Source organism: Danio rerio, chromosome 23 (assembly GCF_052040795.2).
Source record: "Danio rerio strain M-AB ecotype USA chromosome 23, GRCz13ab, whole genome shotgun sequence".
In the NCBI taxonomy this organism is placed as follows: Eukaryota; Metazoa; Chordata; class Actinopteri; order Cypriniformes; family Danionidae; genus Danio; species Danio rerio.
The window spans coordinates 26,497,501-26,510,637 of record NC_141043.1 but is presented as its reverse complement, the minus strand read 5'-3'; the positions used below and the strand labels follow the sequence as shown (position 1 = coordinate 26,510,637).

The 13,137-nt window shown below is 34.5% G+C and overlaps 1 protein-coding gene and 2 long non-coding RNA genes across 5 annotated transcripts in view; 1 reads left to right on the top strand and 2 right to left on the bottom strand.

Annotated features, from left to right (window-relative positions):
- Window positions 1-13,137, bottom strand: part of agrn (agrin) — a 467,750-nt gene that overhangs the window by 450,116 nt on the left and 4,497 nt on the right. The gene's annotated exons all lie outside the window — the stretch shown is intronic.
- The window catches only part of LOC137489184 (uncharacterized), a 298,052-nt gene continuing 296,855 nt past the window's right edge, over window positions 11,941-13,137 (top strand). The window contains exon 1 of one of the 2 annotated variants that reach the window (XR_015523555.1): window positions 11,941-12,205. This is a non-coding gene — a long non-coding RNA (uncharacterized LOC137489184). The remainder of the gene's footprint in view (window positions 12,206-13,137) is intronic. The other variant, XR_015523546.1, reaches the window with a different exon arrangement.
- The window catches only part of LOC147838210 (uncharacterized), a 4,275-nt gene continuing 3,797 nt past the window's right edge, over window positions 12,660-13,137 (bottom strand). The window contains exon 5 of the long non-coding RNA XR_015523529.1: window positions 12,660-13,137. This exon is cut by the window's right edge and continues 449 nt beyond it. This is a non-coding gene — a long non-coding RNA (uncharacterized LOC147838210).

The following is a 13,137-nucleotide window of genomic DNA, read 5'->3' as shown; positions in this document are numbered from 1 at the left end:
GTCACTAATACAAACATCATTCTGACATTCACAACCGATAAAACTCTAACTGTCGCTTCTAGTTCTAAACTGACAGTGCATAAATTTCCACCCTTTCAAAAGCTGTAATTTCACTACCCGTCCATCTATTCCTGGAAAATGACAGGGCGTGGAATCAGTGGTTGCACTGATATATTTGTAGAAATACTCTCATTTTAATGGCACCATGTCTTGGCCCTTAATTTACCACAATACCAATAGATTTTAAAAAGTTTATTTAAAATACAGGCTAGTCATTTGGGTAGTGGTTCCGTTAATGCCTAAAATGGGTGTGAATAATTACTTGAGAGAGACAGCCGCTCTGTTTTTATAACGTTTTAATACTTTACCTACACAACACTTCGCAAAACTGATGTTTAACCTTTTTTCCCAAGTTTAAACAGTTGCATAGACTTAAAGGGATAGTTCACTCATTTGCATATTTTACTATTCTACCATCCTAGATTTCTTTTAGCTAAAACTGTATGATTATTGATAAAATACTAGTCCATGACTAGCATTTTGAGAGCATAAAAATGTTATTACATTACCAGTGTTGGGTAAGTTACTTCAAAAAGTAATAAATTACTTATTACGTCATTAAAAGTGTATTTTCATTACTTTTCTAGTTATTTTGTCTAAAAATAATCAAATAATAAGCAACTGAATTACTGGACTAAATACTACAAATCAGCAAAATCTAAAATATCAGAATTTAAACTCTTAAACACGATAAACAAGACTTTTTGTTTTGTTTAAGAAATATAACCCTTAAACACAGTAAAAAAGTTTACTGCAAAATTGGTGCAAACAATTTCTTTTTGTTGAATTTAAACAAAATAAATTTAGTAACGCTCAACTTAATTCATTTGCTTAAATCCAGCCCAAATAAATTTACAACTACTTAAATTTAAAAAAAAAAAGGAAATCCAAGGAAATGGAATCATCTTTGAATCTTTTTTTTCAGTGCAATATAAGCATCAAGACAAAAAATATTTCAAATTAATGACGCCATACTTCATTCCATATACCTACTTACTCACAGGGTCATTTATGAACTAGAAATTTAGCCGCACCATATTGGTGTTTCATAACATCTAGTTTTTATGGGGTGGGTTGTTAGCCCAACACTCAACCCCCCAAACTAGAGGATGACATACACACATACACCACAAACAATTTAGCTTATAAATTCACCTACAGCACCGAAGAACCCAGAAGAAAAACATGCAAACACAGGGAGAACATGCAAACTCCACACAGAAATGCCAATTGACCCAGCTGGTACTCAAACCGGCGACCTTCTTGCTGTGAGGCATCATCGCTATACCCTATACATGTTTATAAGCTTTCATTGTTTCGTACACTGTTAACGATTTCCTATACCATCTACAGTAACTTACTGGCAGCAGTACTGTAAATCAATTATAGCAAAAATACTGTATTTAGAATTACAGCACCATTTGGTAGACAAATTTACAGTATTATATATCTTTACTGTATTGTATATCTGTACATTGAACTGTATATCTGAACAGTATTGTATATCTTTACTGTAAAAACAATTATTTTCACCATGCAACTTTAAAATACAGTAACATACTGCATAATGGCCCAACAGAGAAAATAAAAATACAGTAAAAGTTCATATACTATGTAATTTACAAAAAATCGTTAAAAGTGTAAGCATGTGCAATTTTCTGAAAAATAAAACTTAAAAAAAAAACAATAAAAATAATCTTTAGTTGAGAAATGGAGTAATTATGCCAAACATTTAAATATCAAAAAATTTACATGCGGGAATCGCAAAAATGTATATATATATATATATATATATATATATATTCAGGCGACGCAGTGGTGCAGTAGGTAGTGCTGTTGCCTCAAAGCAAAAAGGTCGCTGGTTCGAGCCTAGACTGGGTCAGTTGGCATTTCTGAGTGGAGTTTGCTTTTTCTCCCTGTGTACGCGTGGGTTTCCTCTGGGTGCTCCAGTTTCCCCCACAGTCCAAAGACATGTGGTACAGGTGAAGTGGGTAAGCTAAATTGACCGTTGTGTATGAGTGTGTATGGATGTTTACCAGAGATTCGTTGCAACTGGAAGGGCATCCGCTGTGTAAAAACATATGCTGGATAAGTTGGCGGTTCAGTCCGCTATGGCAACCAATGATTAATGAAGGGACTAAGCTGAAAAGAAAATGAATAAAATATATAAAAATTTAAGTACATATACAATATACAATAGACAATTTGAATTCAGAGTAGCAGAGTGACTTATATAAATATATTTATATAGTTACTCTGCTACTCTGAATTCAAATTGTATTGTAATAATATTTGAGTATTTCTGTGAACTAGTTTCAGCATATGCAGTTGTCTTGATAAATCTTCTTTAGTTGAAAATTAGAATTATTTTGCAATTACTCTGCTTCTCTGAATTGATTTATAAAACTGTCAAATGTATATACAGTCTTGACGGCTAGTATATTATAAATAACCATTGTTAAATTACCCCAAAAATAAAATGTAATCCCTATTCTTTTTCAGCGTAAAAGTAATTTAATTACAGTAGCTGTCCCTTTAATGTCTGTTTGCTGGGATCTTAAAAAATGTGAGAAAATCAGATTCATCAAGTAACTATATGCGTTTTTATAAAAACCAATAAAACAAATCTCATATTCAGCTCATGCTGTAGCCCTACACACCCACACCCTCTCTCGTTCACTTTCCTGTAACATAATGAAGCCAGCCCACATGAAGCCCATTACAGTTAGTCTCATTTGAGAAATATCGTTCAACTGAAATATAACCACTCAGTCTACTTTGAAACAAGCGTAGGAGTTCATCATTTCTGAAAAACTATTGGCGCACTTCTCAATGCAGAGAGGGTAATATAGCCTGTGGATTGATGTAAAAGCTAACAACCTGCACCGTAAGCTGCAGACACTCGTGTAGAAATTCAGGTAACATAAACCAACAGCTTCTCTGTCTCAGCTTGAAAGCTTTTAACATCACAACAACAGCCCACAAATATGTCACCACAAAAAGGTTTCGAAAATACATAAACAAGTATTAACAAGCTCGCCCAAAGGAGACATTTTTATACCAGTCAAAAGCCATAATTGTCATGACGAATGCAATTATTGTCTAAAATTCAGTTCAGCGATATTCACCCAAGTCATTTATTAGGTGGATTTTGCTTCCTAGACGTGTCTCAAATTCTCGTTCCGCCATGATGGGGGATTTTTACTTTGCTCACAGAGTGATGATTGATTGTAATGGGGGTTAATGTGGATAAAATATGAAAACAATTCATGGTTTGTGATTTTGCAGATGCGGCAGATCTTGCTGAATCATGTACAGCTGAAGTGTTTGGACTATGGTCTACTGGAAACGCACTTTATTACCAGAGGATTTATATTAGGCCTTTAACTCAGTGTTCTTAAAACACATATATAGAGATCAGATGCAAAATCCAGTGCCAATTCCATTTGAAAATGTCTTCTATAATGACAAATTTTTCTGTCTCCTATGTTTATTTTCAGTTATTTTACATTAAACACAATGAAAACAATCTATTCTCATTAATGTACACACAGCCGCCGTTGACATTTCTGCAGATTTATTAAAAAGAAAAACTGAAATATCACATGCTCCTATATTCAGATCCTTAGCTCAGTATTTAGTATAGCACACTTTTGATCTTACAGCCATGAGTCTTTTTAAAGATGCACCAAGTTTTTCACACATGGATATGGATCAAGTTGGATGGTAAACGTTGGTGGACAGAAATTTTTAGGTCTCTCCAGGGATGCTTATTTGGGTTTAAGTCAGGTCTCTGGCTGGGGCATTTAAGAACAGTCATGGAGTCGTTGTGGGTCATTGTCTTGTTGGAAGTTAAAGCTTTGGAGAAGTTTTTCATCCAGGAGATCCCTGTACTTGGCTGCATTTATCTTTCCCTTGATTGCAGCCAGTAATCCTATCCCTGCCGCTGAAAAACACCCTAAAGCAGGATGCTGCCACCACCATGCTTCATGAGACTGTATTGGACAGGTGATGAGCAGTGCCTGGTTTTCTCCACACATACCGCTTAGAATTAAGGCCAAAACGTTCTATCTTGGTCTCGTCAGACCAGAGGATTTTATTTCTCACCATCTTGGAGTCCTTCAGGTGTTTTTTTAGCAAACTCCATGCGGTTTTTCATGTTGGGCCACCAAGCCAGAAAGCCAGACTGGTGGAGGGTTGCAGTGATGGTTGACTTTTGACAACTTTCTCCCATCTCTCAACTGCATCTCTGGAGCTCAGCCACAGTGATCTTTGGGTTCTTCTTCACCACTCTCACCAAGGTTCTTCTTCCCTGATAGAGCGGTTTGGCCAGACAGCCAGCACTAGGAAGGTTTCTGGTCATCCCAAACATCTTTCATTTAAGGATTTTGGAGACCACTGTGGTCTTAGGAACTTTAAGTGCAGCAGAATTTTTTTGTAATCTTGGCCAGATCTGTGCCTTGCCACAATTCTGTCTCTGAGCACTTCAGGCAATTCCTTTGACCTTATGATTCTCATTTGCTCGGAACATGCATTGTTAGTTGTAAGGTCTTATAGACAGGTGTGTGGCTTTCCTAATCGAGTCCAATCAGTTTAATCAAACACAGATGGATTTAAATAAAAGTCTAGAACCATCAGAAGAAACAGACAGCGTTAACCTGAGTTTAATTTGAGTCAAATATAGTGTCAAAGCAAAGGTTCTGAATACTTAGGACCATGTGGTATTTCAGTTTTTCTTTTTTTATTTGAAAATGTCAACAATTCTGTATCTTTCTGTCAATACGGGGTGCTGTGTGTACATTAATGAGGAAAAAAATGAACTTAAATGATTTTAGCAAATGGCTGCAAGAAAACAAAGACTGAAAATATTAAGGGGGTCTGAATACTTTCCGCACACACTGCATACTGTATATATAACTTTATTAATAATTATCAATAATGATTGTTTTAGCTAATAACAAGTGCATGATGATGACCGTATTAAAATAATTTGCAATATTACATCTTAAATTAATCTATCAAAAAAAAAATATTTTACATATCTAAAAAAAAAGATGCAACTCCTTTTAGTCTCATCATGTGCAGATTATTTCTGACATTGCTACTGGGTTGTGCTATACAGTAATGTCTGCCAGATTTGTTGAATTTAGGGATTTTTGAAAGCAATGTGGGTTCTATTTTAATGCCACTCTTTACTTTCTCTGCTAAGTATAACAAAGAGTGTGTGTTTTTGTGAAGACTTGTGTAAACTGAGTTTTTTGGCCAAACATATGATTGCTCCCATGTGTGATCTCTGATTCTTCCCTTTGCATGCAACTGCCTCTTACAGACGAAATCCATATCCATATTTTTTTTAATTTTATGCCTTCAGCTCTTTTCAAACACTGTCTGTCATCTAAAAGAGAAACATCATATTTTGACAACTAGCTTTTCCTGTCAGTGACCCAGAATCTCTTTGACGTGCCAAAGAAAAACACCCCTGCAGTGTTGCCGCCATGATAATGCCAGTCAATGGCTCACTAAGAAGAAATGTGACATTTCTAACAAAACAATATGGCCGTCAATGACAAGATGTCACTGCTAAACTGAGTGAAAGCCATATGCAAACCTGCAATAAATATTCATCAAGTACTGCTTCGATAAAATGAAGTCCAGGTGGTCTGGACTGAGTTCACATGCTCAGAAAAACCAGATGACAAAAACATGATCAAATCTAAAATACAATACTCAACATTTAAAGTACAAACAGATTTCAAAGATTCATAACCTGGCCAACTTTGCAAATGTTAACTATGAAAAAAAATAGCATAATGCACTGAACAATTGTGCTTAAAAGCAGAAATGTTTTTGGAATTGGCTTTTGAAAGTTTCTCATACAGATTATTGCAATGTCATAATGATCCTGAAAACAGATCTGCAAAAACATACTGTATTATTTATGCCAGCCTCCACTGCTGATTTTGTTAAGTTCTTCTGCAAGGCTATAGACTAAACGAGTAATATATATGAACGTGGTGTCTCTTTTTTCACAAATTGAACTTTTTTTGTGTAGAGAGAGATGGTATAATTTTCAAATGCTTGCACTTTGAAAGCTGTTTTCAAAAGTTAAGCCTTGATTTATTGTTATAATTAATTTGTTGCTTAAAGATTGACTAAATGGTATAAACATTTTAGTTTTAATTAATTGTCGTTTTAACTTAACCTAATAATTTCAAGTCATTCCGTAATGTATCAATCTATTAATACAAGCATGGGCAGTGCTAACAGTAAGCTAGTGTTGATTTTCTTTAAACACAGAGTGAAAACTAATTTTACTTCAGCCCAGTCTGCCCACCAACTTATTCAGCATTTGTTTTTTTACACAGAGGATCGACTTTCAGCTGAAAGCCAAGTATTGGAAAACACCCTTACACACTCACATTCATACACATACACTACGGCCAATTTAGTTTATTTAATTCACCAATACTCCATGTCTGAACTGTGTGGGAAACCAGAGCACCAAGGAAATGCACGCAAACATGCAAACTCCACACAGAAATGCCAACTGATCCAGCCGGGACTTGAAGCATCAACAATTATGCTGTGAGGCAATAGTGCTAACCACTGAGGTACAGTGTCGTAAAAAATTAATCATTCATTTCGGATTAGTCCTTTTATTAAAAACTTCTTCAGAACTGCCAACTCATCCAGCATATGTTTTATGCAGTGGATGCCCTTCCAGTAGCATCCCATCACTAAGAAACACTCATACACTCTCACATTCACACACATACACTACGGCCAATTTCATTCACTCAATCATTTTCTTTGTTGGTTAGCAATGGTTAGCAATAGTTACCACTTGGAAGATGATCACAGACACTGAAGAATATGCTTGATTGAAATATTGGCACATTGGCTGTACTTTTTCCCAATTCTCCACTGCTCTTGGTGCATTGGTCTTTATAGAAATTAGCTGCAGCTGTGTCTGTGTTATTTAAAGTTGCATTGTCAGTAGATTCACCCCAAAACTTTCAGTGTTTTTGTGGGATTGTGGCCTCATGCTAATATGCCTTGGTCAATGAATCTGGCCAATTGTCCTCCAAAACCATCTCAAAAAATCAAACAAAATCTATTTCCCTCAAATTAACTGTAGTATGGTCATAGTATTTGCCTTCGGTAGACTAGCTTTGATTGTTCTACTATCATCAGATTGCAAGAACTGCAAAAATGTAAGCTAAAGTCATTTATTGTATTCAGCAGCAAAATGTGCACAATATAAATCACAGCTTTGTCCAAAACTGAACACTTTAATGAGATAAATGAAGCCACAGACCACTAAAAAGAGGTTTTGTTTCTATCCTTCATGGTCTCACACAGACCCAAGCACTGCAAGCCAAACACCAAGAGGGAACAGAGCAGATAGCAGCTTATGGCCAGATGTTGTTGTGCGTGGAGGTGTCAAGTCTAAACAGGAAGCTGTTTCTCACACCTGGTGGAAGACTGTTTGCTTGGCAGGAATTTCTCCCCCAATTATTTCCCTAGCAAATTACAACAATCAGTCCTGAAACATAAAGCCCAGCTCGAGTCATCTACGTTTGCCTGGTTTGACTATGGATGCAGTATTTTCTGTGCTCTCCTAGGACACTAAACAAATACACAAACACAGACCCATCTGGAAAGAAGCATTGTGGTCTGTAGTAAGTTTGAATGAGATTGACCATGTAGTCTGCACAAAACAAGCCAAGACTAAGTACTAGCAATTATATATTATTCTATAAAACAAAGTATGCATTGTGCATTAACATAGATTGTGGACTACTAAAAAGTCTTCACTCTCTGGACTTTATAGTCAAATTCTGCATAAGCCAAGTGTAGAACTGAAAATAGCAGCTGGTATATTGTTCATTCATCATCCTGGACAAGTTGAGCACATTGCAGGCTTACTATATTGTTTGTATACTGATGATTACACCAAATGTTCATATTTCATGCATAATAGATTTGCATACTGTGAAACACTGAAAATGTGCATAATGCACTGTACATGATACATAAAAATCTGATGCATGGCAGTCTATGGCATACAAGTTTATATTTCATTCATGTTTATTATTCATATTTACATTCAACCATTGCAATTACAAACTTGTGTTAGCCTTTTTAATTTAATAAATGGGTATTTTTTTTAGCTTTGGTGTTACCGCCTTGTTGAATAAATTTTTGCACTTTTTGCTGTTTGGCAGAGCACCTACTTAGAGTGTTGTGCATGCTTTTGTGCATTTAATCAGATTTGTTCAATAAAATGCAATTAAAAATAGGTACCAAGGTTCAAACATTTTGAATAATCGTGATTACAATTATGACCAAAATAATATGATTTTTTCCATAATCGATCAGCCCTAGAACACATATAAAAAATATATTTTTCATATTATTTTTTTTAATAATATTAATTTTTTACTGCGTACGCACATTTACAGCTTTGTCCGTACGCAATGTTTTAGTACATGAGGCCCCAGGTGAATTGGGTAGGCTAAATTGTCCCTAGTGTGTGTGTGTGAATCAGTGTGTATGTGAATGAGTGTGTGTGGATCCCAGTGATGGGTTGCGGCTGGAAGGGCATCCGCTGCGTAAAAACATGTGCTGGATAACTTGGCGGTTCATTTTGCTGTGGCGACCCTAGATTAATAAAGGGACTAAGCCAAAAAGAAAATGAATAAATGAATGTTTAACAGAGCAAGAACATTTTCAAAGTATGTCTGACAATATCTTCTGGAGAAAGTCGTATTTGTTTTATTTCAGCTAGAATAAAAGCAGTTTTTATTTTTTTTAAAAACCATTTTAAGGTCAAAATTATTAGCCCCTTTAAGCCATTTTTTTTCAGAGAGTCAACAGAACAAACCATCGTTATACAATAACTTGCCTAATTACCCTAACTTGCCTAGTTAACCTAATTAACCTAGTTAAGTCTTTAAATGTCACTTTAAGCTGTATAGAAGTGTTATGAAAAATATTTTGTAAAATACTATTTACTGTTATCATAACAAAGATAAAATAAATCAGTGAATAGAAATAAGTTATTAAAACTACTATGTTTATAAATGTGCTGAAAATATCTTCTCTCTGTTTAACAGAAATTGGGGGTAAAATAAACAGGGGGCTAATAATTCAGGAGGGCTAACTGTGGATGTGATATATGTACTTATTTGTAATTGTAATTGTTGGAAAAATATATATAAGTGGCCATTTTTGCAATATTTCAATGAGCAATTTCAGCATTATGGACATGACATTTGCAATCACCACAGAGTTAAGGGATCAGAAAAAACATCAATCTGTAAACATGCTTTGTATTTTAAATGAGGAAAATAAACATGCGTTATGGATGTACCCAAAAAAGTTAGTGTGTTTACAGTACACAACATACTTTGTAGGTATTCTTTGAACGCAACTGCACAACTCCACAAAAATATTGCTAATCATAAGGATAAGAGTTGGCTCACTATAGAACAAACAAGATTGATTTAATTAATTAATTTATTTGCATTTATGAGGAAAAACTTTGTTATGGGTGTGATAGATGTGAAACTGGCAATTTTGTGACTTTGGTAAATCAAATAAAATTGTTTTAAAACACTGACATAAATTTTCAAGTCTTTCTTAAGTACTGTAAAATACTTGCTTACACAAAAAACATACATACGGTTTTGGTATTTTTGTTAAAACTTAATATTTTTTATGGCAAAGTTGACATTTGTATGTAATTGCTCATATGTTCATATATGGCATATATTTTAGATATGTGAAATCCATATATTAACTTGTATATCATGTGTGTTCTCAATATGTGTCTTGTGTTCTGCAAATATGTTTTTGGAAATAGGCAAACATAACATGGTATGGGTCAACATTATCCGTTTTTTTTGCATGCAAAAAAAAGAAAGAAAGAAAAAAGAAAACATAAAAAAATTAAGATCATGTTCCATAAAGATATTTTGTAAATGTCCTACTAAAAATATTTAAAAACTTAATTTTTGATTAATTATCTGCCTTTCTGAATTGGAAATCTTTGAACACAATATTTGGATTTTTTAAACCCTCAGATTAAAAATTTGAAATAGTTGTATCCCAGCCAAATATTGTGCTATGTCCTGACAATATATACACATCAATAAAAAGTCAATTTTTGCAGCTTTAAGATTTATAAAAGTTTACACTAATGACAGATTTTGTGTTCCAGGGCCATGTAATTTGCATATTTTCCATGTATCAGGTTTCTGTGGTATTAGATACTGCAGAAACAGAATGAATAGTGTTACATAATCAACACACTTGAGACTCCTTTACACCCATACATTTTACCACCCTCATGTACACATGCCTGCATTGCATCAACACAACCTTGATATATTGCCTACCACTTAACCTTGTAACATCTGCTTGTAAAGTGTCAGGCTTCGTTCAGCTTAAAACCCCCGAGTGTCACAAAATAAACACATTGGATGGCATCAGACTCCATTATATATGTTTTCCAATACAGTTCTCTGCTAGGCCCCACATGGCTGGGATTGTGAACAGATCTGTGATTCCCGAAGGAACCTTGGTTTCATCTAAAAAGTATGTATAAACACAAAAGTTAAATAAAAAAATCTCTTGAAATAACCATCCATATATGGAACTTAAACCGTGTTTTCTTAGGCAATAAATAATCCACAACTTCCACATGCATATTGCCATGGCCAAAAACTGTATACTTTCAAATTATTAGAAACTTGAAAGACAGAAACATAAAATAATGCAGAGTATGAAGGATAACTGTATCATATTTCCAAACCAATTTTTTAATGGTCAGCATTTTTCTCTTGTTCAGAGTAAAAAATATGTACAGTAAACATAATTGAAACATAAATAATAATAAAAATAATAATAATATTTATTCATTAATTTTCTTTTTGACTTAGTCGCTTTTTTAATCTGAGGTCGCTACCGTGGAATGAACCACCAACTTATCCAGCATATGATTTTACGCAGCAGATGCCCTTCCAGCTGCAACACATCACTGGGAAACACCCATACCCTCTCATTCACACACATACACTACAGACAATTTTTTTGTTTATCCAATTCACCTATACCGCACGTCTTTGGACTTGTGGGGGAAGTCTGAGCTCCTGGAAGAAACCCACAGGAACTTGGGGAGAACATGCAAACTCAGAAATGCAACACAGAAATGCAACTGACCCAACCAGGCTTAAACTAGCAACCTTCTTGCTGTGATGCAACAGCACTACCTACTGTGCCACTGTGTCGCCCATAAAACAATAATAATAATAATAAAATAAACATTTTATTTTTTATTTCTCAAAATGGTACAATGCAATTTTCAAGCTCAAATTGCCTATATTTATGGCTTAGATTATTTATTTATTTTTATTTATTTATCTTATGATACTTTTTTTCCTAAATTAAAATGTATGCCTATTTTTTTCCTCATTAACAAAATGAATAAATAGCGTACAATGAGAAACACAGAGGCGGTTCATTGCGCTGTGGCGACCCCGGATTAATAAAGGGACTAAACTGAAAATTAAATTAAAGAAAGAATGATAAACACATTATTATTCAGACACCTGACCAACAGTAAAGAGTTTAGGTCAAATGTTATTTTAAAAGTTATCTTTTTCTTCCTTATGTCTTTAACACTGGCCGCACCTTTCAATAAATATGAAAAGACCTCTGTTAAGCTGGCACCCCATAAAAAGAAATAATCACCAAATCATTGCTTTTCGTTTGTACTATGTGATGAAAGACAGTTGTGGGTAACCGAATGAATGCCCGCCATTACTAAACGGACCACATTATTTTTCAAACTAATTTATTTAGTTTTTAAATGTTATGTTATGTTTTAAAATGTGTTGAAAAATGAAAAATAATTTTTCCTGAATCTATCTCTTTAACTGTCGACATCCGTCATCATCAAGAGTGTGGCTTTTGCGCCTCTTCACCAGCTGTTTAAAATTAATGACAAGCCGCTAACGTTACAAGAAAAAAAAAAAACAACCGAGGGATTTATTAAGTAAACCACTGTAGGATTTGATCATATATCAACTTAAAGAACGCTAAAAGGACGAATTACGTGGTTTCTCTGCACATACAGACGGTAAGTACGATAGACGTTACCCAGATAGCAAAATACACTCGGGCCAGTTCCGGCAAGATTGTCGCCTGCCGGAGACTAACCCCTCGGCCCAACTTCGGCTGCCGGACTCGGGCCGGATGCCTGTGGACTCACTGCCCGATTCCGGCCCGAATCAAGCGGGCCAGATGCGGCGGCCGTAAGCGAGCCGAAGCTGCGCATCCGCGCCGGAATCGGCGCGAGCGTAATGTGCGCTGCGGCCCTGAGCTGGCGCGACTCCGTATTTATACACCTTATAAAACCTTTTGGTATTACATTGGTACTTGATATATGGTATTACAACCATTTGAATTTATATAACAGCAAACACAGGCTATAATGTAAACACAAAGTGTAAGCACTGCGTTTAACCTTTGAATAAAGTGCAAACTGCATACATATTCTGTAACAAAAATAATCAGACAAATGACAAAATAAATAAATGTTAAACGTTTATTGATTGCATGAAAAAAATAGTACTAAAATTTTATAAATAATTTTGTAGTGCACAAGAATATCAATATAAAAACAACAATAAAACAACACAATAAAGACACAGAAAGATTTAAACATAAAATCTAAAAATTACACACAAACACTGATGTTTTTTTAAAACAACCCTGTTTTCCCAACAGACTTCAATTAAAAATTTGTAAAAAACAGCTAAATTTTATATAAACCTAAATATAGAAACCAATTTAAGATATAGCAAGAAACATCTTAAAAATACCAATGACAATCCGTAAAATATCCAAGTCAAACTTGTAAAAAGTACTGCAGAATTCTGAAGAAACATCTTGAAACATTTTTTAATAAAACATTAAAATAATAATAAACAAACAAATATATATATAATTGCAGAAGTATAAAGTCAAACTTTTTTTTTTAAATAAACTTGAACAAAATCAATTGCACAA